This window comes from Equus przewalskii, chromosome 14 (genome assembly GCF_037783145.1).
Source record: "Equus przewalskii isolate Varuska chromosome 14, EquPr2, whole genome shotgun sequence".
In the NCBI taxonomy this organism is placed as follows: Eukaryota; Metazoa; Chordata; class Mammalia; order Perissodactyla; family Equidae; genus Equus; species Equus przewalskii.
Genome location: NC_091844.1, coordinates 27892015 through 27916006, shown reverse-complemented (window position 1 = coordinate 27916006; position 23992 = coordinate 27892015). Strand labels below are relative to the sequence as shown.

Here is a 23992-nt window from a genome sequence, read left to right as displayed (position 1 = left end):
TTCTGTCAATTATCTGTCTGTGAGATACACCTAATCACTAATCTTTGAGTACTTTGTACTTGTAATTTTCCTTCCTCTTGTAATTTTAATCTGTGACTCAATCTAGATAAGAGGAATTACTACACGAATACACTCCTTACTCTTTTTTGTAGATAGAACTGTTACATAGCCATCCCATCTTCACAGTAATCTTTTCAGTACGCAGGCAGGTATTATATGCTCCATTTTACAGATAAGGAAACTGAAGTTAACCAGAAAACCTAAGTCATTAATGGTTAATTGATCTGGCTTTCTTTCCCCTCTGTTGTCTAGGTCTAGAAATTAGCACATATGTAGCAAAACATCACTCTTTGTGCTTTAAATATATTAATGTATAAATGTATCGACAGTAAAAACACATTTGGATCGGTTTCTGAGAACTGCCATCCAAATGATGAGGATCGACCCATGCTGCTTGTGCAGCGTGGTTGTGCAAAAGCTTCTGATGGATGCCCTGAAAGAGCAGCCTCTCAACTTTGGGCAAGGTGGGCAGCCTTCAGAGGTCTGGGAGTTCTTTGCAAACACCTAGGCATCCTTGGGGAGGATGCTGAATGTGACTCCTGTGTGGGTGTGACCTGGGGTTACCATTATAAACATGAGTTCTTGTGCTCTGTGGTAATTTCTGACGCACAGGATGTTTGCTTCTTCCCTCTGAGGGCTCACACTTTTTTTTTTTGAGGAAGATTAGCCCTGAGGTAACATCTGCTGCCAATCCTCCTCTTTTTGCTGAGGAAGCCTGGCTCTGAGCTAACATCCGTGCCCATCTTCCTTCACTTTATATGTGGGACGCCTGCCACGGCATGGCTTGCCAAGCGGTGCCATGTCTGCACCCGGGATCTGAACTGGCGAACCCTGGGCCGCCGAAGTGGAACGTGCGCACGTTATGCTGCGCCACCTGGCAGGCCCTGGTCTCACACTTTTGAATCCTTACCTGTGATCCTTCTCCAGCTATCACTTCCTGATGCTGCCTTGTAGCTGTGCTTTCCCCTTTTCTAGTCCGTTTTTCCTGAAATGGGATGGAGTAAGAAATCAAATAACCAAGCTAGGTAGAAATGAGTATAAAGTTTACCAGGTTCAAAGCAAATCTATTTGAAAGACGTTTGTATTTGTATGTTACTTCCTGATTCGTGACTGAATTATGGAAGGCTGAGACAGATAGGGAGCTGGTTCTGGAGAGACGAGGAATGACCCTGCCAACCTTTTTTAAAGTCCCAAGATAATCATGGGCCAGCCTTGATCTCAGTCCGTTGAGTCACCCTGGGACTTGGTCCCTCACTCTAATGCTGCAGTGATTCGAAGGGAATGCTCCAGGCTGGGGTGAGGATGTCCAGACTTATGGAGCTAGTCTGACCACCCTCTGATGGTGTGGTGGGTTCTGGGCCGGAGGGAAGTTGGTGGGCTGTGGGGCAAGTATGAGGCAGAAGAAGAGGCTTCAAGGAAGGGTTTCGAGATCATGACTCGAGCTGAGACAGGAAGATGGCAAATCCAATCCTCTTCCCAGCAGGCATTGAGACCCAGTAGGGGCCCTCTTACAACCTCCAAGGTGCAGAGTGGAGAATCAGTAAGAGGACTGGATGCACAAACAGCAGCATCCTATGCCAGGCAATGTGTCTACAGTGGGGTGGGCAATGGAGATGCAGGGTTCACACACGAAATGGTGGCCGGTGGAAATGAGGTACCAGAATGGACCCAACCAGCTGTCTAAGCCCCAGCCCTGTGCCTTAGATAGCTGGTTGGGTCCATTCTGCTGGCCCCAGGGAGAGGACACAGGTGAGGGAGGTTTAATGTCCTCAGGAGACCGAGGATGAGGTTACTGGAACTGGCAGGCTCTGCCCATCACCTTCAGCCCAGTAGTGGCGCAGAGCAGCCTGGCACATGAAAGCTTGAGGCTGCCAGAATGATTTCCAAATCTACCCACCAGGCAGGCAGAAGTTTTTGCTGGATGACCACAAGGAAGAGCCCTCTCAACTTCGGGCAAAGTGGGCAGCCTTAGAAAGCTGAGAGTCTCTGCAAACAGCTAGAATGGGGCTAGCCCTGGGTGTAGGTGCTCACACCAGGGGTCATGGTCACCTGGGAATCAGGCCCAGACAAGGCCTTTCTGGACCCACAGATCTAGGGCCCCCCTTCAAAAGGGAAGCGGCCAGGCAGAGCAGACCAATCTGGTTTTTCAGGGAGGTACGGATGGGTGGGAAAGCTGCCTTAGGTCACAAACACTAACCACTTGGGGAGAAACACAGCTCATCCTAATGGCCTTAAAATGAGTTTTGGATGTGCGTCCATGTGCACATGTTTGTGGGTAAAAGAGATTTATTATTTTTTTCAATTATAGAAATATGCTTATTATAAAGCATTCAGAAAATACTGAAAAGTGTAGAAAAATAAGAGTCACTTGGAATCCCGTGGGCCAGAGACATAATCTCTAAATATATTTTGATGAATTTCCTGCCAGACTTTTTTCTCTGTATATATTCAACATAGGTATACACATATATATATTTTTAATTAAATCATAGCATAATACTGTTTTGTAACCTGCTTCTGCCATTTGCTACTCTATCTTGGACACTTTTCCACAGTAATAAATGTGGTTCTACACTATCCCCTTTGGTAGCTGCATAGGATTTCTTTGCCTGATATTTCTTATTTTAGTGAGTCCTCTATTGCTTAAAATCACATCATTTGAAAATAGTGATAAATTTCTTTCCTTCTTCTTTTTCTTATTTCAGCACATTGACTAGAATTTCTAGAAAAAGCCCAGAGAGAGCTTATTCTTGACTTGAACTCGATTTTAGTAGCAGTGCCTTTGGGATTCACCTTTGTTTTTCATGCTTCTTGTTCGTTTCTAATATGTTTATAGTATCAAGGGCGTGTCCTTCTCTATCTCAAACACTAACAGGGTTTTACATTTTTCTTCTACGGGAATCAGGATGGATGTTGAATTAGGTCACACAACTTTCTAGCGTCCATCAAGATGAGGGCATAGTTTTTCCCCGTTAGCTGGCTGGTATCCTGGTGTGGAGCCTGCCTTGGTCTCCTGGGATGAATCGTGTGTTAGTGATTTTGTAACCCGGGAAGGGGAAGTGGCTGCTCTTGGAAATCTTGTTGAAAGGGCAGCATGCTTCGTGCCCTGAGCTAAACCTGCTCTTTTCAGTGAACAATACAACCAGGAAATTATCCCCTGTCAGTTCATAGGACATTTCCTCATTCTTTTTCATAGCTACGGAATGCCCCACTGTGAATGTGTTAGTTTATTCAACCAGTTCCCTAGTGCAGACACTTGGGGTGTTTCCAGTCTTTTGCTGCAGTGAATAACCTCAGAAATACGTTATTTCATAGATGTGTGGGTATACTGTAAAAGAAATTCTCAGAAATGGGACTGCCATGTGTTAGAATGAATTGGGAAGCCTTCAGCCTTTTATAGACAGGTAACTAGACAGACAAACTCTGACTCAGATAAACTCAGAGTTTAGATAACTTGGCAATGATCTATTCCTATGTTTGATAAAACGTCCCCAGCCAAGATAGTTGGGTCTGGAACTCTTGCATGTATGTGTGTGTGTGTGGCAGAGGGGCGGGTGGGGAGCAAGTGGTTGGTGGATATCTTTTATGCTTCCTTCTTGATACCCATGCTTTCCCAGAGCTGTGCACATCCTTCAGCCTCTCAAGGGTTATTCATTTAGATTTTCCAGGACACAATGGAAGCAAGGAAGACGATAATTGTTATCACACACTGAGCACCTTCTCAGGGCCAGGCACCATGCTGGGTGCTTTAGATGTATTATTTCTAACCCTTATTTCAACCACCCCAGGAGTTCTTTTGTGCTCTTTTCTACAGATGAGGAACCCAGAGCTGTTTGCTCAAGGCCACCAGCTAGGAAGTGGTAGATGCAGAATTTGAAGCCAAGTGCACCTCTCCACAGCCATGACCTATTAACCAGCTTTGCTGGCATTCCCATTCTGCACCTAACAATGGCCTGGGAAAGACTGACCAGTAGGGATATGTCCTGAAGGTTAACAACAGTAGCCTTCAGCTTCTGGAGTATCTTCTTTTAAATAACAGCTCTGTGCTGCTAGTTCCATGTGATGTCAAATTAGGTCTAATTAACAAATGCTTATGGAACCTCTGCCGCATGAAAGGCAGCGGTTAGCCACTGTAGGGAATACAGAAATGTAAATCAAGACTCGCACCTGGACAACTGAAGCCCAGTCTTCAAAGCAATGAGTAAGCTGACTGGTTAACCTTAAAAATAACTACTCCCACCAGATGATGTTGCCAAGCTGATTTCCCAGAAGCGGGACTCTGTAGGTTATAAAATAAACACAATCAATCAAGACTAGTTTGTGCTCCTTCCTGGGGCTCTCATACCACACACCAAAGTAAACTCCTGGTTTAGAAGCTTATTAAACATCTAAATCAAGTCATGGAAAAACTAGCAACGATTAGAGTATTCATTTCTACGGCAGAGAAATAACTTTAAAAGAATTGAAGCTACAGAAGAAAGTGATAAGGAAAAAGATTAATAGACAACAATGGAAAATTTCAAAAAAAATTTAGATAAATAATATAGTAAGATGATATGTGTCAGTGTGATGGATTATACAAGAATTTATAAAGGACAGTCAGAGTTTTACAATGAGCAAGCATTACTTTTTTTTAATAAAAATAATGGTTACGGCAATTTAAACCCGAGTTTAAAAAGCTTATTCAAATACATGAGACAACAATACTGTGACCCTAAATATCGCCCAAGAAACGTAAAGAGATGATCTGCCTGATTGTGTTAGTAACACCTTCCCAGAGACAGGATTAGGTCAAGAAAGGAGAAAAAGTAAGAAAGTAATGAAAATGTCCACCATGTTCCTATCCTTAAACCTAGTTATCCCCCTCCTGAGAATTTATTCTAAGGAAAATTTTCTAAGGATAGAGAAGCTAAATGTACAAGGAGCTTCTGCATACTAGGGAAATGGCTAACCCAACCACAGTGTATCTATACAATGGAATATTATTCAATCATTAAGATAATCATTATGAAGACTTTGAGGCCACATGCTTATAAAGTAATGTTAAATGAAAACAACAGAAATTTACCTATTTCTATTTTCTATTCCACTTCTGGAAAAGTAAGAAGTTCGTATGATCAGGGCCTGGAAGGAAGATATGAAAAGAGTTGTGTTCGGATGAAGGTAATTAGGGTTTTTTTCCCTAATTTAAAAATTTTAAGTTTTTGGACAAAAATGATTTTTAAAGAAAAAAAGAAGAAAATTGTGGTGCTAGGATCTCTGGGCATCTCAGTGGGTTATACCAACACTGTCTACACCAGCAGCAGGCACTTGGCTGGATATGACAACCGAGCGCCGCCTCTATAGCTGGGCCCAGACCCAACCTCGAAGTTGGTGTCTTACATTCACAGAGCTCCTCTCTTCTCCTTTAGCCTGTGGCCTAGCCTCTCTCTCCAGGCCTCTCCTATGATGTGTCTCCCTAGCACAGCCTTCAGCACATAGCACAGCAGGGCTTCTGTCCTGCACACAGTGCGAAAAGTCCCAGGCACGGCATGCTCCCCTTTCTGGCTCTCCCCCAAGACACAGCAGAACAACCCGGCTTATCTCAGCTTCCATATCCTACACCCACGGGTTTCTGTCACCCCTGCACCCTCACTCCCACAACCTTTAATAGAAGTAACTCTAAATGAATGAATAAAACAGAACTGGACTTTGTCACGTCGAGGGTAATTACCCAAGAAACAGGATGCTGGATTAAACTTTTATGATTTACGTTTTATATAACGAAATTGCTTTCTAAAGGGATTAATCCAAGTTAAAGTGCAAATTTCAAAGCCTCTGAATAAAGCATAAGAGAGACGCACAGGGGCATGGACAACTGACAAGTATAATCCAAGAATGAGAAGTAACCAAATAGGGATCGTAAAATTCTGAGAATTCTCTGGAAAATGGTGCTGAAGAAGCTCAGTCAACTTGCAATTATCTTGTACAAGTGAAAGGGCATGGAAAGTAGCAATGATATAAAACAGGGCAGGATCCAGGAAAGGATCTTATTTATAGAAGAGTAGGCCTGGAAGGACTGAGAGCAGACGGGGCCACCTCCTCTTGTCTTTCAGCTGAAGAAATTCAGGACAGCTAGAGGCCCAGCCAGGATTGAATCTGATCTTCTACTGCCCAGTCCAGCACTCTTTGCCCTTCTGGATCTTTCCACATCAATGCATAGAAAGCTTCCTTGTTGCGTTTTAAGATATTATGTTCTAAGGATGGACCATAGAATATTTAACTAGCCCCAATTATGGATCGTTGGATTATTTCTTGTCTTTTGCTTTTACACCGTGTGTTGCTGTAAATAACCTTGTATATATGTCATCTTGTAAGAATGTAATCGTATCTGTGGGATAAATTCCAAGAAGTGGGTTTGCGAGGTCAAAGGATAACTGCACGTGTACTCTTGAAAGATATTGCCAAACTGCCTTCTGCAGGAGCTGCATCAGTCTGCATTCCCATTAGCAGAGTAGAAGTTGCCTATTTTCCCACAGGTAGAGTCAGTCCATGCTGGAGATATGTCTTCCCTGGTTATATTCTGCTTAGACTAACATTAAATTTTCTTTCTCCTTTTGAGTAAATACCAGTTAGCATCAATTGAGGGGCATTGGTCCCAAGGCATGCTGGGTAACATGGGGAAGCAGCTTAGACTTAAAAAACTTGGTACAGCTAGTACGTAATATATAGTCTGGAGTATCAGTGTCTCTCGCCTCAAATTAGCTCTTCCCAGCACTTCTCTGTGAGAGACCATTGCTCAGAATAGCCTTGGATGTTGGGCAATCAGGTGGTCAATTCTAATTTTATCCTCAAACTGATTCTGTGGGATGTGAGAAGTACTTCTTATGATTTCCACTTGACAGATGAAGAAACTGAGGTACAGAGGGGTGAGAGAGCACTCTCTTAGTGGCCTCTTCTCTCTTGGGGTGGGACTCAGATGTAAGACTGAGGTCTCGATGAGCTGGAGAGAGTTTTTAGAGGGGAGAATTTTGAGTGGGCCAGGGCGTGGCGGGGTGTTGCCCTCTTCTGGGGAGATGCAGGTCGTGCAGAGGGAGTAGAGAGTAGCACATTGAAGGCTGGCTCTAGGCTCCAGGCTCAAGAGAGAAGAAAGAAACAATCTTTAGTTCAAGTCCTACCCTAAATCCTGGTTTACTGCATCCTTGAGTTTCCTTGGGGCCAGAGATTGGACCTCTTTCACCTTCATACCTGGCACCTCTAGGATTTGCAGGGCCCAGGGCAAGAGTGCAAAAGGAAGATGCCAGCCTCTAGCTGCCCCCTTCTCCTCCTTGTTCTGCCTCCAGCCTGCATTTTCAAGCGGCCCTGTGCACTGGCCTCAGCCACCACTCAGGCCTAGAATTTCACACAAGCAGTAAGGTCCACCGTCCAGACCCAAGGAAGAGGCCTGTGCAGGCTCTAGAAGGGACTCAGGACTGTATGGACAGGGAATTCTGGCAACCTAGGTACCTGGAGGATGGCCTAGAGGGAGGCTAGGACTCCAGGTGGGCACATTCCTTTGGGGCCATAGATTCCTTGCCAGAGCAGAACTCTCTAAAATGCAGGGCCTATGGGTGGTACTATGGAAAAGAATCCAGTCAAATTATCAATCATCAGGTGGAGCTGGAAAATCCAGGTGCGCAAAAACCAGATGGAAGTCAGGGAAATCCATCCATAGTGAAAGGGCTTAAACAGACAGAAGGGAGGCAGAGGCTGTAGGAGCCCAGTGAACAAGAAAGCACCAGTACAATGCATGTTATAGGATGGGATGGGATGGCCCAAAGATGGGCAGGCAAGGAGCTGTCTTAGAGCTGGCGTGTCTTGTCGTATGAAGGTGCATGGAGCTGGCTATAAGTGGGAACCATCCTTTTTCAGATGGTAATTCAAGTCCTCTTTTCTCTCCTCAGAAGGCAGAGATATCTGTAGACTCAGGCACAAAAGTCCCCTCCAGCCTGATCATCAGGCCATTAGGTTCCACCCAGATTCAGGGGTTCCTGCCTCAAATGATACCTGATTAGGTTTGTTGAAACAGAATTTTAACTCAAAGTTCCCTCTATAATATGAGTAATGCAAAATCCGCATCGACTGCGTGGCTCCTTAAAAATACAACTAAGTACAAAAACCTCTGAGAAAGTCACGCCATAGTGAGTTTTCTTTGACTATCAGTCTTTTCCCACTTGAGCGTTACTGAATTTCCTTGGTTTCTTCAGCTCTCCTAAAATGTCCCTGCTGTTATTTCTGTTTCAGGTGATTAGAGACTCCAGCCAGCAAACCAATGCCGAATTGGCACCAGTATTACCAAGTTTTACTGCATTTGGTCAAATCTTCATAAGCTCAGTTTTGCTTTCTCATGGAATCATAGGCTCCTGGAGTTGGACGGAATTTAAAGCCAGGTGCTCGAATGCTCTCAGTAACCAAGGTCTCACAACCTTCCAAGGCAGCTGACCCCACCTTTGAGCCACTCTGACTTCCAGAGGGTCTTCTTTAGGTTCAGCTGAAAACTGTCTTCTCTAATTTTCCAATCATTGGTTTGCATTTGACCCCTTGGGCTCCATACAGAATAGCTCCAGTTCCTTTCCCAGTTGACCACCCATAATCTGGCCCAGTTTACTACCATAATCCATCTGAGTTGCCTCTGTGGATCAGACACCTCTTGTGTCTTCAACTATTCTCCACATGGTGTGGTTTTAGGAACTATCCCCTAAACCCACGTGCTGAGTTTGCAATGTTTCAGGGGGCCTTCAAGTGAAGATGCTGCATGAGCTGTTGAATGGATAATCTGATATTCAGGAAAGAGGACTAAGCTAATGGATATAGATTTCAGAATCATTAACTTGTGTAGGGGTGATTGAAACCTACACAAGTAGATAAGCTCACTCAGGGAGGTTGTGAGGTGAAGAGAGGGTGGAACCTGGGGGAAGATGGATTGTTCAAGGATAAGTGGACAAAAGGGAAGGAATTCATGAAGGACAAGGAGAAGAAGTGGTTGAAAAGACAGGGGAATGACCGGGGAGAGGGTTACAACAGAAACCCAGGGAGGAGAGAGATTAAAGCAGGGGTAGCAGTGATGTCTAATGTAGCAGAGGCCCAGGCATTTGGTAGTTGCGGAATGTGTCAGTTTCTTAGGAGATGTGAGACCGGGAGCTAAAAGAACAGAGTTGAGGGTGGGAGGGGAAGAAGCAGAGTCAGTGAGTGGAGATGACTTTTTGAGATGCTGGGCTGGGAAGAGAAATGGAGGCCTAAGGAAGGGGGAGTCTACGCAGATCTATTTGTCCTTAGAATGAGAGAGACCTGAGCTTGTTTCATAGCTAATGGGAAGGGGGCTGAAGAGATGAGACGACACAGAGAGGTGGGACATATGTGGGGAGTGGGGAGAGAGGGGATGACTGGTGGGACAAGTCCTGAGGAGGAGCGAGGGGTTATTGAAGGACAGTAGGAGAGATTCTTCTTGAATAGGCATGGGCACCTCATTCGCAGAGATGGAGGAAAGGCAAAGCAGATAATTCTGAATGCAGAGTAGAGAGCGGATGGCAAGATGCCCAGTTTCTCCTTGACATAGTAGGTGTGGTCATGTATTGATGACCAAGGGGAGCAATGGCAGAGTAGGGGTTTGAGTAAATAGCAAGGTTTGGAATAGATGCCCCTTCTCATAACAAAATGGTATATCTCCTGCCCGAGTCTGAGCAGCACCACAGCTCCTGCTGCCTCTCCACCCCGTCCATGTCCATGAGATTGGATCCCTGTGGATCCCACTATTGGCCTCACTGGGACCCCAGTTTATTACCTTCAACCTTGAGGGCAAATTTCTGGTTAACCTCCGTTGTGTCCAAACTCTTCTTTTGGATGAGACAGAGCCTGGCGGGGGGCGGGGGATGGGGACAGGGACCCTTCCAAGTGCTTTAAAAGTATTAAATTATTTACTCCTTAAGCGACCCTGTGAGGTAGGCACTGTTATTATTTCCATGAGGAACTGAGGCACAGAGAGGGTAAGGAACTTGCTCAATGTCATTCAGTTGGTAAATGGAAGAGAGGAGCTAGGATTAGAATCTCAGGTAGCTGGTTCCAGAGTCCAAACTCTTAAGTTTCTTCAGTAAGAGAGAATGAAGGTAATTTGTAGAGCAAAGGAGAGAAGGAAGTAAAAAGGGGGTGAGGATCCTAATGGTGTTTCAGTCCCTAGTGCTGTGGTTTGAGCTTTCCTGGGTCCTGCTTTCTTGAGATTTAATTCTTCAGCTATGCCTTTGATACTGTGAGATATCCCCATACATTCTAGTAAAAGGTTCAGCTGGAGGGGCTGAGTTGTTCCCGGGAAACCGAGCCTTCATTTAGCCCTGATATCTAGGGATGTATGATGGGCAGGGTATGGCATGGCCACGAGGGATTGGGTAGGATTCTGCTGTCTTACTTGTGGGAGGGGGTGAGGCCATTGAGGTTACTGAGCCAGACTGGGCGTGGGGGTGTCGGCGGCATTAGTCTCCTTTGTCCTGGACTTGCCTTTCCTGGGTTTCCCCCATGATCTGTCCCTTTGAGGTCCTCGTGTGTTCACCCACTGCCTATCTGAGCTAAGACACTCTGGGTGTCAGTTCCTTCCGGTTTTACCTCCTTCTCTTCATCCATCCTGGGCCCCACTGGTGATTGTTTCAGCTACATTCTCATCCATGACCCACCACTTGCTCTTCCTATGTACCTGTCAGGCCATTTCCCAACAGTGAAGCGGCCCTACTCTTTGTTTTCTCTGCTGGAGTTCAGCTAGAGAAAATTCCACAGCCAGGCTGACTGGGTCCAGAACAAATTTACGATTTCCAACCTTAGCTGGATTCTCAATGTTGCTAAAAACTCTTTTTATCCCTCCGTCAGTCAGTACTTCTCAGATACCCTATGCCAACAGCTCTGAGCTCTGCCTGTCCTCCTTGAGCCTCCTCTCCCCTCCTTCTCTGTAATCTCCATCCTCACAGCTGGGGGCAGGGATGGGATGCATATTGACTGAATCGTTAGTAAAGGCAGGACATGCTATGCCCTGAGTATGAAAAGAAAGGAAATGAGAGGGTCATCAAATCACACTCTGAAATTGGTGTCTGTGCTTCAGGTCAGAGATGTACAAGGGCCCTGGAAAGAGACAAGCTGGATCCCAGGCCTGGATTGCGGTTTTAACATATCTAAACAGAACATGTCCATTTACATGTGACTTGGTCATCCATGCAAGCCCAGGGGAAAGGGAGTCCCAGAGGCTATCTCTAGCGTTAACCATTTCAGTGTTGAACAATTGCAACTGATCACACACACACTCATTGAATCCCAGTGGGAACCCCAATGAGAAGGGAAATATGGCAGACTTGAGTTTTGTAATGCAGCAGCTGCAGCACTGCAGGGAACAATGAAAACTCTACATGGCACTCGTCGACCTTCGAAAACACTTGACACAATCTTCAAGACTGGGGTTCTGACAGCTAAGAAGCAAGTTTGGCACCTCTGAGGCATTTGATTTAGACAAGATTCCATGATGCTGTCAGTTCCCAAATTTATGTCTCTAGTCCTCTTGCTTGAACTTCAGACTTGTGTATCCAACTGTTTATGCAACATCTGCTCTTGAGTGTTGAACAGATATCTCAAATTCAAGATGACCAAAACTTAACTCCTCTCTCCGCCTGTAAACCTGCTTGATTTACAGTCATCTCCAGCTTGGTTAATGTTTGTGGTGCAGTTAAAATTGTTCATCAGCACCTAGTGAAGAAATCTCAGTGATCAGGAACTCTTTTGGTTTTTTTTTCAGTTGCTTTTCGTACAATAAACTTAGCCTACATGAGTTCTCTGGGTAGTAGCTGGTTGGGCATCCCCAAGACTCAGTCTGTCATGATGGAGAAGGCTGGGCTGGCCTGACCAGGACCTGACGATCTTAGAGAAGGAAGCTCAAGAGTCATCCTGGATTTCATTAAGGCAGGAAAGCAGAGCGGGTGATCAACCATAATGGTCTGGGTTCAAATGTGGGCTTCAGCACTTACTAGATATGAGGCCAGGCAAGTCTTTACTTTCTAGAGATTCAGATCCTCATCAGTAAAATGATGGTTTTAACAGTATCAACCTGGGGGAGAGGGGTGTTAATTAAACGAGAATATATATATAGTTACTGGTGCACAGTGAACACTCAGTTTAAGTACTGGTGGTTATTCCTTATCTTAGGATTTCCTAAGCTAGAAATAAAGAAATTGATTTGAGAGCCTAAAGAAATTCTCCTGAAATTTGTAAAGAGTTGTACATAAAATACTCATTGAAGAGCTGAAACAGAAAAAGATCATCTTCCCATAAATACTGGTGCTTTGTTTCATAGTTTTTTCACGTTACTCATCTTTAATTCATCCATGAATTCAATACACGTTTATTGAATACTTAGTGTATGCCAGGCACTGTCCTAAATGCCGGAAAAAAAATCAGTGAACAAAGCAGAAAAAATCCCTGTCTTTCTGGAGCTAACCTTCTAATGGGGGTCAGATATTAAACAAAATAAATAAGTTATATCTCAGGTTGGAGGGGAGGGGATGATTCATTTGGAGTTTTAATTAGGGTGATTGGGGAAGGCACACAGCCTCATGTTCTGAGCTGGGGGAAGATACAAAAATATCTTAAAATATAGTCTCAGCCCTCCAGAAATGCACAATCTGGTCAAGGAGACAAGGCAGCATTCACATGTCAATGAGTGATGAAACAAACAGGCATTATGTGAATGGCTGATGGAAACATCAATGTTCTAGGAGGTCAAAGAAGCTGGAGAGCAAGGGAGGGATGCAGCCCAAGGACTTGTTGGCAGGGGTGGTCTGGAAAAGTTTCATGAAGGGAGTGGAATTCAGCTGGGAAATAGTGAGGCACCCTGCTCCGCCCTTTGCTCTCGTTAGCTGCCAGGAAGCAGCTTGTGTTGCAATGGGTCAAAATGAAATACTAATCTTGGCCTTTTCCAGGAAGATGCTGTGATGTGAAGTTACTGTAACAGGGACAGAAAACCAGCAGTGGCTTCAGTGGACCCCCACATAGCCAGTCAGAACAGGTTGGAGGAAGAACACAGCTTTCAGATAAAGGCCAGAATATGAACTAAGCAGGAACCAAACTCCTGGAGACTCAGTAACAACCTCTGCCTCAAGGTGATTCTAGATCTTTGTAGCATGAAAATGTGAGTGGGCCACAGGTGGTCCTGGGTCAACCTTGGTAGGAGCTGCCAGCAGGAGGGTCCTTCTTGTCTCTTTCCTAAGTCTTTGAGTTTACACCTGTTCTCTACAGATGTGGTCAAGTCCCACTTAAGGGTCTGTGTTAGAGGAGCCCCAACAAGCATGGACACAAGCCTCAGGGGTGGTGGCCAGGTGCAAAATGGGGCCTGAGAAGTGTGAGTTCCTCGAACTCATTTTAGATTGGATTGCAAAGGGAGAAAGAGGTAGGATGTGTGAATCAGGACAAAGATTGGTTCTTTGGTCCTAAAGAAGTGTCAAATCTCCAAGGAGTCAAGTACAGTAAATTCACCCCTGCTTGGTGAGGCAGGCACTGAGTTGCTCTAACAAAGTAGACAGGGAAAAAAACCCCAATCAAATGCTTAGATAATTGGGGCCTTAGATGAGCCACCAGAGTGGACTGAGGGTGGAGGAAGGAGAATTCTTGATCTCCTTCTCCCCATCCTCCATGTGGAATTGCTCTTGGAGTCTTTTTTTTTTTTTTTTTTTTTTTTGAGGAAGATTAGCTCTGAGCTAACTACTGCCAATCCTCCTCCTTTTGCTGAGGAAGCCTGGCCCTGAGCTAACATCCACGCCCATCTTCCTCTACTTTATATGTGGGATGCCTACCACAGCATGGCGTGCCAAGCGGTGCCATGTCCACACCCGGGGTCTGAACCAGCGAACCCTGGGGCGCCGAGAAGTGGAATGTGTGAATTTAACCGCTGCACCACCGGGCCAGCCCCTGCTCTTGGAGTCTTACTTTTATCTTCTCATGGCTGTTTGGCCTTCTACTTGAACTAGTATCTAGTACACTTCTTGTGCTGGGTAAAGATGGTGGCCCTTGTAAAATGTGATCAAAAACTTAGACTTTGAAGAAAGACAGGCCTGGGTTCTCATCCTGGCTTCCTCTATTACTAGCCCTGTGGCCTTGAGCAAGTTGTTACATCTCTCTGAGCCCATTTCCTCATCTGAAAAGTAGGAATAACGATAGTGCAAATTTCATGGGGTCATTGTCAAATTAGATAAAGCAACTAGAGTATAGTACTAGCTTGTGGATAACACCCAACAAATATTAGTTATTTTTATTATTCAGCCAGTTGGGAATGAGGAAAAATTATTATTAAGGGACACATGTTGTACAACAAGCTGACAGAAGAGAGAGTAAAAACTGTTACCTGTCTACCAATGTGGGCTGGATTCAAACTTAACAGATATCTCCAACAATGTTGCCAACTAGCAGAGCCCTGATTACCTTCAGAATGGTCACTGGGTTTGTCCCTTCCCATCCTCTCTGCTTCTCCAAACCCAGCCCTGTCATCCTGACCTTCATTCCTGCCTTCATGGAGGCCATGATTCATCCCACTGCTCTTCAGTTTCTCCCAACACTGCAGATGTCCTTGTCTCCCATGCTTTTTGTCCTTCAATTAGCTCCATCCAAATTATGATCATCTTCTCTTCGTGACCACTCAGCTTAGACGAGGAAAGCTTGCAAATGTGTAGATGGGTTTGGTTTGAGGATCAGAATGATAGAAGTAGTACATTCATTCAGTTCAACATTTACTAAACACAGATGATATATTTTAAAAGGAAACTAAAATAACAGTTAAATATCATTTTCTCTATGGCAAAGATGAAAAGAATGACTATATACCTTAAGTAGGTGAGGAATGTAAATTGATACAATCTTTTCAGAGAGCAGTTTGGCAATGTGTATCAAAGGGTTCATACTCTCATGCTGGAGATTTTCACATACTCTTCATCTTAGCAATTCCACCCAAAGGAATTTAACTGAGAATGACAGCAGAGATTTACAAGCTGGTTCATCACAGCAATTGCTTAGAAACAGTGAAGAGAATTACAAATGACCTATGTTCAAGAGTAGGAGATTGGCTGAGTAAGTTGAGACACATCCTTGTATGTGACCACTCTATAGCCTATATAGATAATGTCATATAAATCTGTTTATAGGCAATGAAAGATGTCTGTCATATATTATCATATAAAAAATCAGACTATAAAGCACTGTGTATCATGTGTTATAATGAATATTTATATGTTTTTAAAGCTTCAAAAGATAGGTACCAATTTATACACTAGTATCTTTGGGTTTGAAGATTACAGAAGATTTTCTATCTTATTTTTACTTCTCTATATTTTCTATTGTTCTATGATGAGTGTGAATTATAAGCCGTTATAATTTGCATAAAAATTACCAGCAACATATTTTAGGCTTTAGAGATTTAAAAATGAATAAGGGGAAAAGAACTAACATTTGTTGAAAGTTTATAATGTGCCAGGCCCTTGCATAATTTATTTCATTTAATTTTCACCATAATTGCATGAGACATTATGGTTCCAGTTTACAGATAAAACCACTGAAGCTCATAGAAGATTAGAAACTAACCCAAGGTCATACATTCACTGGAATTTGAAACCAAGTCTGACTCCAAGGCACTTATCATAATTCACCCAGATTTTTACTTCCCCCAACACCACAGGAGCTGGCATTCTGGGAGGGGCTTAGAACCCACATGCCTAAGACATTAGGCCTAGGCAGACCTAGATCAGTGGCACATGAGTCACACAGCAGAGGGCTGTGGAGTTACAGAGCTGCAGCCCTCTGGCTGCCGTAATCAGGGACCTGATGTCAGATTTCAGTAATCAGCGACTAGGGCTAGGGCTTTCCCAGAAGCCACGCAATGGCAAGGAGGGGCAGGTGGGAACGGATGGGGAGCCTGGAGTAGACATGAGGAGGCTTCTGGCACAAGCAGTACTGATCTAGGGTTGCTTGGAGGAGAGTTGCTGACTCATATTTCATGGCTGATCCCTTTGCACCTCATTTATTTTCTAGCAGGAAAGCTTTTGTCTCATTGATTTTCACTCCTGAGTTTGCCTGTTTGAAATCTCTTCATTGCCTTTCGATTAGCCTTTGTGCCCTGCTGAGCACTTCTGAGTGTTTCCACTTCACACACATCAAAGAGCCAAATGAGGAGGGAAGACATTCTCTCTGTAGGGGCCAGGTAGAGGTTCCCAGAGGCAGTGACCAGGCAGGGTCCCTGGGGTACCACTCCCTCTTCTTTATCATCTGGAAGCTTCCAGGACACTGGGAACATTAGAGAGGAAGATAAGGAGAGGAGCAGAGAGCAGAGGTAGAGACATGGGAGAAACTTGAACAAACTAGGGATGGGGCTGGACTATGGGGACAGAATCCCAGGCCAGGCCTAGCCGGGCAAGGCTGGCATGTTGCCCTCTCTACTACAATTTGACCAACTAGAGATTCATCTGGGTTGCATTTTAAAATATGTCTTTGAAAAGTAAATGCAATTCATGATTCTGGATTGGATTCTGGATTTAAAAAATTATTATAAAGGACTGGCAAAATTTGAATGCAGACTATATATTTTATAAAAGTTTGTTAATGCTAAATTTTCTGAATTTTTAAATTGTATTCTGGATTTATAAGAGAATATCCTTGTTCTTAGAAGACAGATGCTGAAGTATTAGGTGTTAAAGGGCATGGTGTCTGCAACCTGCTGTTAAATGGTTCAGCAAAAACAATAATGATGTGTGCATGCATGTATATCTGTACCTCTCTATGTATAGAGAAATAAAACAAATGTGGAAAAATGTTAGCAATTGCTGGATCTTGGTAAAAGAGTGTGTAAGCATTTATTGTACTAGTCTCACAACTTTTATGAAAGTTTGAATTTTTTTTTTTAATAAAAAGTTGAGAACTTCTCTGGGGAACTTCTGATCTAGCCAAAATGGAGTAACAGGTTGAAATTTACCCTCCTGCCTGAAATAATGATTAAAAAAAACCCCAAAACCAAAAAACCACATAAAAAATATATGAAGCAATGGTTTTCAGGACATGGACTTCAGATAACGAAGGACAATGTTTCCTGAGAGGTGAGTCCTACAATTGCTCCACCTTACCATCTTGGAGCAATTTCTAGGCCACAGAACAGGGAGGGGAACCTTGGTGGAGCCTGGCAAACTCTCAGTGTTGAGGAAACAGAGAGAGGAGTCTAGGAGACCCAAGCAGTTAGAGTTTTCAGGACAGAGAACTGGGGGGACAGAGAGCTACACAGAGAGAGCTCTGGAGCTCTACAGAGAGTCCTTCTCAAGAGTTCAGCTGAGTACCGATCAGCATATGTGTGAGGAAACTGACTGAGAGGATGAGAAGTAACAACAGACGTCTGGGAACAATGTCCACTCCCACCAACCAGATTGGAAAACCTCACGGCTCATGGAGCACTGGGTAGTGTACTCAGAAGGGCCTTGCCTCGGGAGTGGGGAATAATAGCCCTAGACTGAGCACTTCTCGAGACTCTTCCAAAATATCATAAAAGCAAAACCTAAAAGGATCAAATTGTTTCCAAGTAACTTAACTGTATCCCAGTACTAAGCTCAACAATACTTATAGGGATACAAAAATATCTAACATGCAGCAAGGGAAGGTTTACAATGTCTAGCGCCCAATGAAAAACTACGAGGCATGCAAAGAAGCAGAAAAATATGATCTGTACAAAAAACTTTAGCCTCATCTCTGTCAGCAAAGGCAAGGGCAAAGTGGGAAGCCTAGATTTCTGCCCTCACCGAGCTGCAATGAGGCACCCCACTCCTTCCCTGCAGGAATGGTGTCCCCCATACTAACTCCCTTGTGATGTCAGGAAAGGCTGTGTGGGGAGCTGGAACTCTCACCCCCACCCAGTAATGAGATACCTCTCCTATATTGGAGTGTCAGTGGAGGCCAAGTGCGGAACAGGGACTTCCACTCCCACCTGGCAGTAATGAGGCAGCAACTCTCTTCCCCTCATGGTATGGTGTCAGAAGCAGCCTGCTAAAACAGAACATTTAAATAAAATCTAGAGTCTTAGGACACAAATTCCCAAGTGTCCAGGATATAATAGAAAATCACTCCTTATGTCAAGTACAAGGAAAATCCCAAATTGAATGAGAAAAGACAGTCAACAGATGCCAACGTTGAGATGCCACAGATGTTAACAAAAATGTTAAAGAAACTATTATAGAAATGCTTCAATGAGTGGTTATAAACATCCTTAAAACAAATGAAAAATAGAATGTGTCAGCAAAGAAATAGATGATATGAAAAAGAACCAAATGGAAAATTAGAACTGAAAAATAACGTCCTAAGTTTGAAAAAAATAATAACTAAAAATTAGCCAAATTTGACAAGAAACATAAACCTAAAGATTCAAGAAACTGGTGAACCCCAAACGGTATAACCCCAAAAAAACTACACCAAGGAACATCATAATAAAACTTCTGAAAACTAAAACAAAGCAGAAAGAGAGACATGACACATTGCCCAGGGGGAAAAACAATTTGAACGACAGCAATTTCTCATAAGAAACCATGGAGTCTGAAGGAAGCGGCAAAAGCATTTTTCAAGTGCTGAAATTGAAGAACTGGTCAGACCATAATCCTATATTTAGTGGAAACATCATTTGAGAATAAAGGGGAAATCAAGACATTCTTAGATGAGAGAAAATGAAGAGCATGTGTAGCCAGCAGACCCACTCTACTCTAAAAAAATGGCTGAAGGAAATTCTTGAAACAGAAGGATCAAAGAAGGAATCTTGGAACATCAGAGAGGAAAAAGAACTATGGAAAGAATAAAAATATACCCTAGCTGCTCACCATTTGAAGAGGTCATCACAACGCTCAGAAGATAGTCCGAGAAGCAATTTAAGAATAACATGCTGCCTTTAAAAAAGACCAGCGCCCATGCTGAACTTGGTAATGAGCTCCAGCAGGAACCCAACTGAGGCTTCCAGGTCAGCCTGACTATCTAGGATATTAGCATTTTATACAAAGCATTTTTATGATGTTATAAATTTCACATTTTTCACAGGTGTTTGTCTTATCATGAATACGATTCCTACAGCTATCTTTGGTAAACAGAATGAGTATTTCCTCATGATATGAAAACGCTAAATTGTCACTCGCTTCTCAGGGGCTTTGTGGCTTACTATGACCTCTTTGATAGTCTGTCATTGTCTACCAGCATTAAAGTATCACAATTTAGCCTAATGTAATTTTCCAGGCAGTTTTTAAAGTCAGTTTTTGCTGCTTTCTGATGTTCAAGATCGAAAAAGTCATTTTATGAGCAACTTGAATACAAAATAATGGAGATGCCAACTTGTAAACTCAGCACATTTTCTAAGCTTATATAGCACACTTTAAAGCATTTCATTGTAACATTCAGCACCGTGTAGTCCATAGTTTTGAGTTGTTTGGTTCAGTATTTGTCTCTTGAGCAAATATTTTGTTTGTTTGTTTCCATTTAGAATCCTTTTTTATAGAGCTTGCTTTAATTCACAAATTTGAGTTTTGAACTTGCTCTTTCTTTTCCTGTATTTAATTCCTTTTCAGGTTACAAAGCTTTCAGAAGCAGAACTAAGCAATTCTTGGATCCAGAAGCATTTGATTGTATCTTTGAGCTGTTTAATAACTTAATGAACATTCTATATTATTCCATGGTAAATTATTCTTATTTTTTCATTTGCTGGTATTTTCTTTATCGATCTGTGTCTTTGGGTAAATAAAGAACATAAAGTATGGAATGTTTTTACAAGACAATAAATTAAACACACTACTCTTGATTTAACCATGATAAAAAAGTCAATAATAAGAAAACAATTCCCCTTCTCCCAAATGGGCCAAATATTTGAACAGCCACAAAGAAGATATATGGACGGCAAATAAGTACATGCAAAGGTGTTCAACGTCATTGATTATTAGAGAAATGCAAATTAAACCACAATGAGCTACTAATGGTTATCTGTTAGAATGACTAAAATGAAAAATACTGACCATACCAAGTGTTGACAAGGATCTGGTGCACCTGGAACTTTCATACACTGCTGATGGGAATGTAAAATGGTACAGTCATTTGGAAAATAGTTTGGCAATTTCTTAAAAACTTAAACATATACCTACCGTGTGATCTAATCATTCCACTCCTAGATCTTTACCCAAGAAGAGTGAAAGCATATGTCCATGCAAAGAGTTTAGATGAATGTTCATAGAGGCTTTCTTTGTAACAGCAAAAAACTGGAAACAACTCAAATGTCCATCAACAGGTGAATGGATAAACAAATTGTGGGGTATCTATACAATGGAATACTACTCAACAATGGAAAGGAATGAAGTATTGATACATGCAGCAACATGGATGAATCTCAAAACGCTGAGCAAAGAAGCCAGACCAAAAACAGAGGACATATTATAAATTTACACTTAGATAGAAGTCTATAAAATCCAAAGTAATCTATAGTGACAGAAATCAAATCAATGGTTGCCTAGGCACAGGGCAGGGAGGCAGAAAGAGGGATGATGAAAGAGTATGAGAAAACTTTGGGGGTGATGGATATGTTTATTATCTTTATTGTGGAAATGGTTTCACAGGTGTATCATATATGAAAACTTATCAAATTGTACACTTTAAACGTGTGCGTTTTATTATATATCAATTATATCTCAATAAAGTTGTTTAAAAAACTTAAAAAAAATCATCTGTAGGAAGATTATGGGGTATAAGTCAGTCACACATTGATTAGTTTTCTAAACTTTCTTATTCCGTGAGGATCAGACAGAAAAATTAAGGGAGACAGATTTTGGTTCAGTAGAACAAAAGTAATCCTAAGAAGAAGAATTAAGAGTGTGACGAACCACTGTTGCGTTTCCCATACTGTGTGTGTTTAAGAGAGTCTGCCTACTTGCTTTCTGGAAAAGTGGGATTTGAGAGTTGTATAAAGATCTTAACTTTTAGGTTCCTTCAGGATGTGGGATTTTGGGCGTCTCTGAACCTTTTTCTCATCCGTAGCACGTGCCCCCCCCCCCCCATCTTCTCCTTCCTGCTTGCCCTCCCTTCTGAACACCTTCCTCAAGAAACCCTCTCTCTCTCCCTGCTCTCTGAGTCCTCCTCCCTGGTGGTATTCTTGGTCCCTCAAGGAGCCTTACTCTGAGTGTATCCATGGACCTCCTGCACTGGAAGAGATCCTGTTGATCCTGAAGGCTCTGGGCCCCACTTCAGACCCCAGGAATCACAGTCTCTGGGGGGAGGGGCCCTGGAATCTGCATTTTGACAAGCTCTCTGCATGCTTTCTCTTCATCTAGGAGTTGAGCAGCTCTTGTTCTATGGCCTCTGAAGAAGCTCAGAACTTCCTTTCAGGATCTCCACCTACTTTTCCTCCTTCTCTAGCTGTGGTGCCATGTCAGCATAGAAGTATTCGGTTTTCTTCTGTCTTCCACTGCAGGTGTCCAGTATGTCACAGGTAGTTTCTGGGGCCTGCCACAGGACCCAATGGTTATTTAGACCCAGATATGACAGGAAAATGAGTTTGGAATTCTACAAAACCTTTGAAAAGTTTTTAAAAAATCTTGGGAACAGAAGCCATGAAAGGTCTGGGACTACCTGTACAGTTATCGCCGAAATTCCTGGAGTTGTTGAGTATTTGGAATCAAATCCCAGAAACAAATTGGCTGTGTGCACCGTCAGTCATGAATGGATCCGGTCCTAAGAGGTTTGGTGGGTACGGACAAACAGGGATGCGAGAAGAGAATGGGGTGGCTTCAGGACTGCAGGAACCAAGTGGAAACATTTGGCCTTTGGGGCCAGGAGCATGTGAGGAGCAGCTGATCCTGTGAGCTGGGCATTTGGGACCTGCTGAGGGAGAAACAATGTCTCTGCCTGGCTGATCGTCATCAGAATCACTCAGCGGAGGTGTGGGTGCAGTTCGCTAGGAAGGCAAGTGCCCCTCTGTCACATGGAGGGCTTTGCTGATCTCTTACTCCGACACTGGATATTCCCCCTTGCCCTGGTGCCAGGAACCCTGGGGCCCTCTGGGGCCTGTGTCACGCCTAGGAATGCCAGGCAAAGGTGGGGAAGGAGCCAAAGAAGATGACTTTGGTATAAACCCCAGCTGCTTGAGGTGGAAAATAAATCAAAGAGAAGGAATCAAGATGGTTGGGGTAGGAAGTGTTCATACACTCGCTCCATCCCTGCTCCACATCAGGCAGCTCCCCTGTGCAAGCCCAGCAGCAGCTGCCCCACCAGTCCTGGGAAGTAGGCTGGGCGGAGATGAGAGCCTTCTCCGGTGGTAGACACACCTGGGTTCAAGATCCAGTTCTGCTGCTTTACTTGCTAGCCGTGCGAAGCTGTCCAGCCAAGCTCCCTCTCAGCCTGCTTCTTTATCGGTAAAATGAGGATGACCAGAGTATCTGGTCTATGGTGTTACTGTAGGACTTAAATGACACGTGCAGCATGCTTAGTTTAGTGGTGCTCGTGGTTGGCATTTGATAGATGTTATTGTTACTAATCAGGAAAGGAAGATCTTCAATGAGATATTTGGCCAAAAATGATCAGATCTATTCCTGATCTCTTTGTCTATAGATTGAGATGGATCTGTTATCAAGTGTTCAAAGAAATAACATCTTGTTTCCTGACTCCTTTCAGTGAAGAGTGTTTCTTCTTTGCAGAAAGGAAAATGAAAGAGCTTTAGAGAACTGGCATGTTAGGTAGTCTTGAGCTTCACAGAGCTCACAGTCTGTCAGGGAAGACAGAGGGAGAAATAAGTAATTTCCCTACTGCGGGCGAGCATTTCAAAAGGGGGAGTGAGAGGTGCCAGGACTGTGGGAAGAGCACAGGAGTTAATGCAGTGGCGGTTCTTGAGATGCTGGTCCTCCCCCCCGCTCCGGTGGCCTGACCTGCTATCTTCTCCACCCACCCCTCCAGAAGTAACAGCTAATAGGCTAGTCCACTCGTAAGTCATGAAGAAAAAGTTTGTTCCAAAGAAAAGGCGCTAACTGTATTCCTTCTAGTTTCCTTGAAATTTTGATGGCTGGTTTTAGGAAGTTGCGGGAACTTGAAAAATTTCAGCTACTGCCTAGATAGCCGGCAAACGGTTGTAAAATAAAATATGTATCCATCATTTTCAGAGGAATTATAAAGCAGCCGTGATAGAGTGAAAAGAACCCTGGTCTTGGGGAGAGAAGAGCTGGTGTGCATCCTGGTTCTGCTTGCCGTATGACATCAGGCTAGTCACTAAACTACTCTGAGCCTTAGTTTCTTCATCTGCAAAATGGGATGAAGACATCTTCCTCCCAAGGAGGTAAGAGGATTACATACAATTGTACTCAAGGCAACTATAAGATGATGAATAAACAGATCAAATTGTTTATCTAGGAGTCTAAAGACCAGAATCTTTCAAACAACAGAATGCTGAAAATAACAAAAACTAGTTTAGGCTTAAAAGACTAATATTTGGGTACTTACTGTGTCTAAGCATAGTAGACATATTTAAGTCCAATAAATAACCTGTGAGATGGATACTCTTGTCTGTCATTTTATAGGTGAGAAACCCATGGCACAGAGAAGTGAAGTAACTCATCCCATATCCCCAAAACTAGCAAGTGGAAAAGCCTGAACACACCATCAGATGGTGCCTTTGCACAACGCAGCCTCTAGTGTGCTTTGCAGGTCAACTTGGGAGCCACTGGACGCTTTGAGCTCAGGGCATGCTTTCTTTCTCAGCATACCATACTGCGGGTATGGTATACTGCTCCCATGTATTAGCTTATTTAAAATGCAACAATCCTGTGGGGACTGTATCATCATTTCCATTTAATAGGTGAGGAAACTAGACATAGACAGAATACGTGACTCTCTCAAGCCCACAAAGTTAAAAAGTTGGAGTCAG

The 23992-nt window shown here is 43.3% G+C and overlaps 1 long non-coding RNA gene across 1 annotated transcript in view; it reads right to left on the bottom strand.

Moving 5' to 3' along the window:
* The window catches only part of LOC139075513 (uncharacterized), a 45315-nt gene that overhangs the window by 2085 nt on the left and 19238 nt on the right, over window positions 1–23992 (bottom strand). Inside the window, exon 2 of the long non-coding RNA XR_011525953.1 lies at window positions 971–1045. This is a non-coding gene — a long non-coding RNA (uncharacterized lncRNA). The remainder of the gene's footprint in view (window positions 1–970; window positions 1046–23992) is intronic.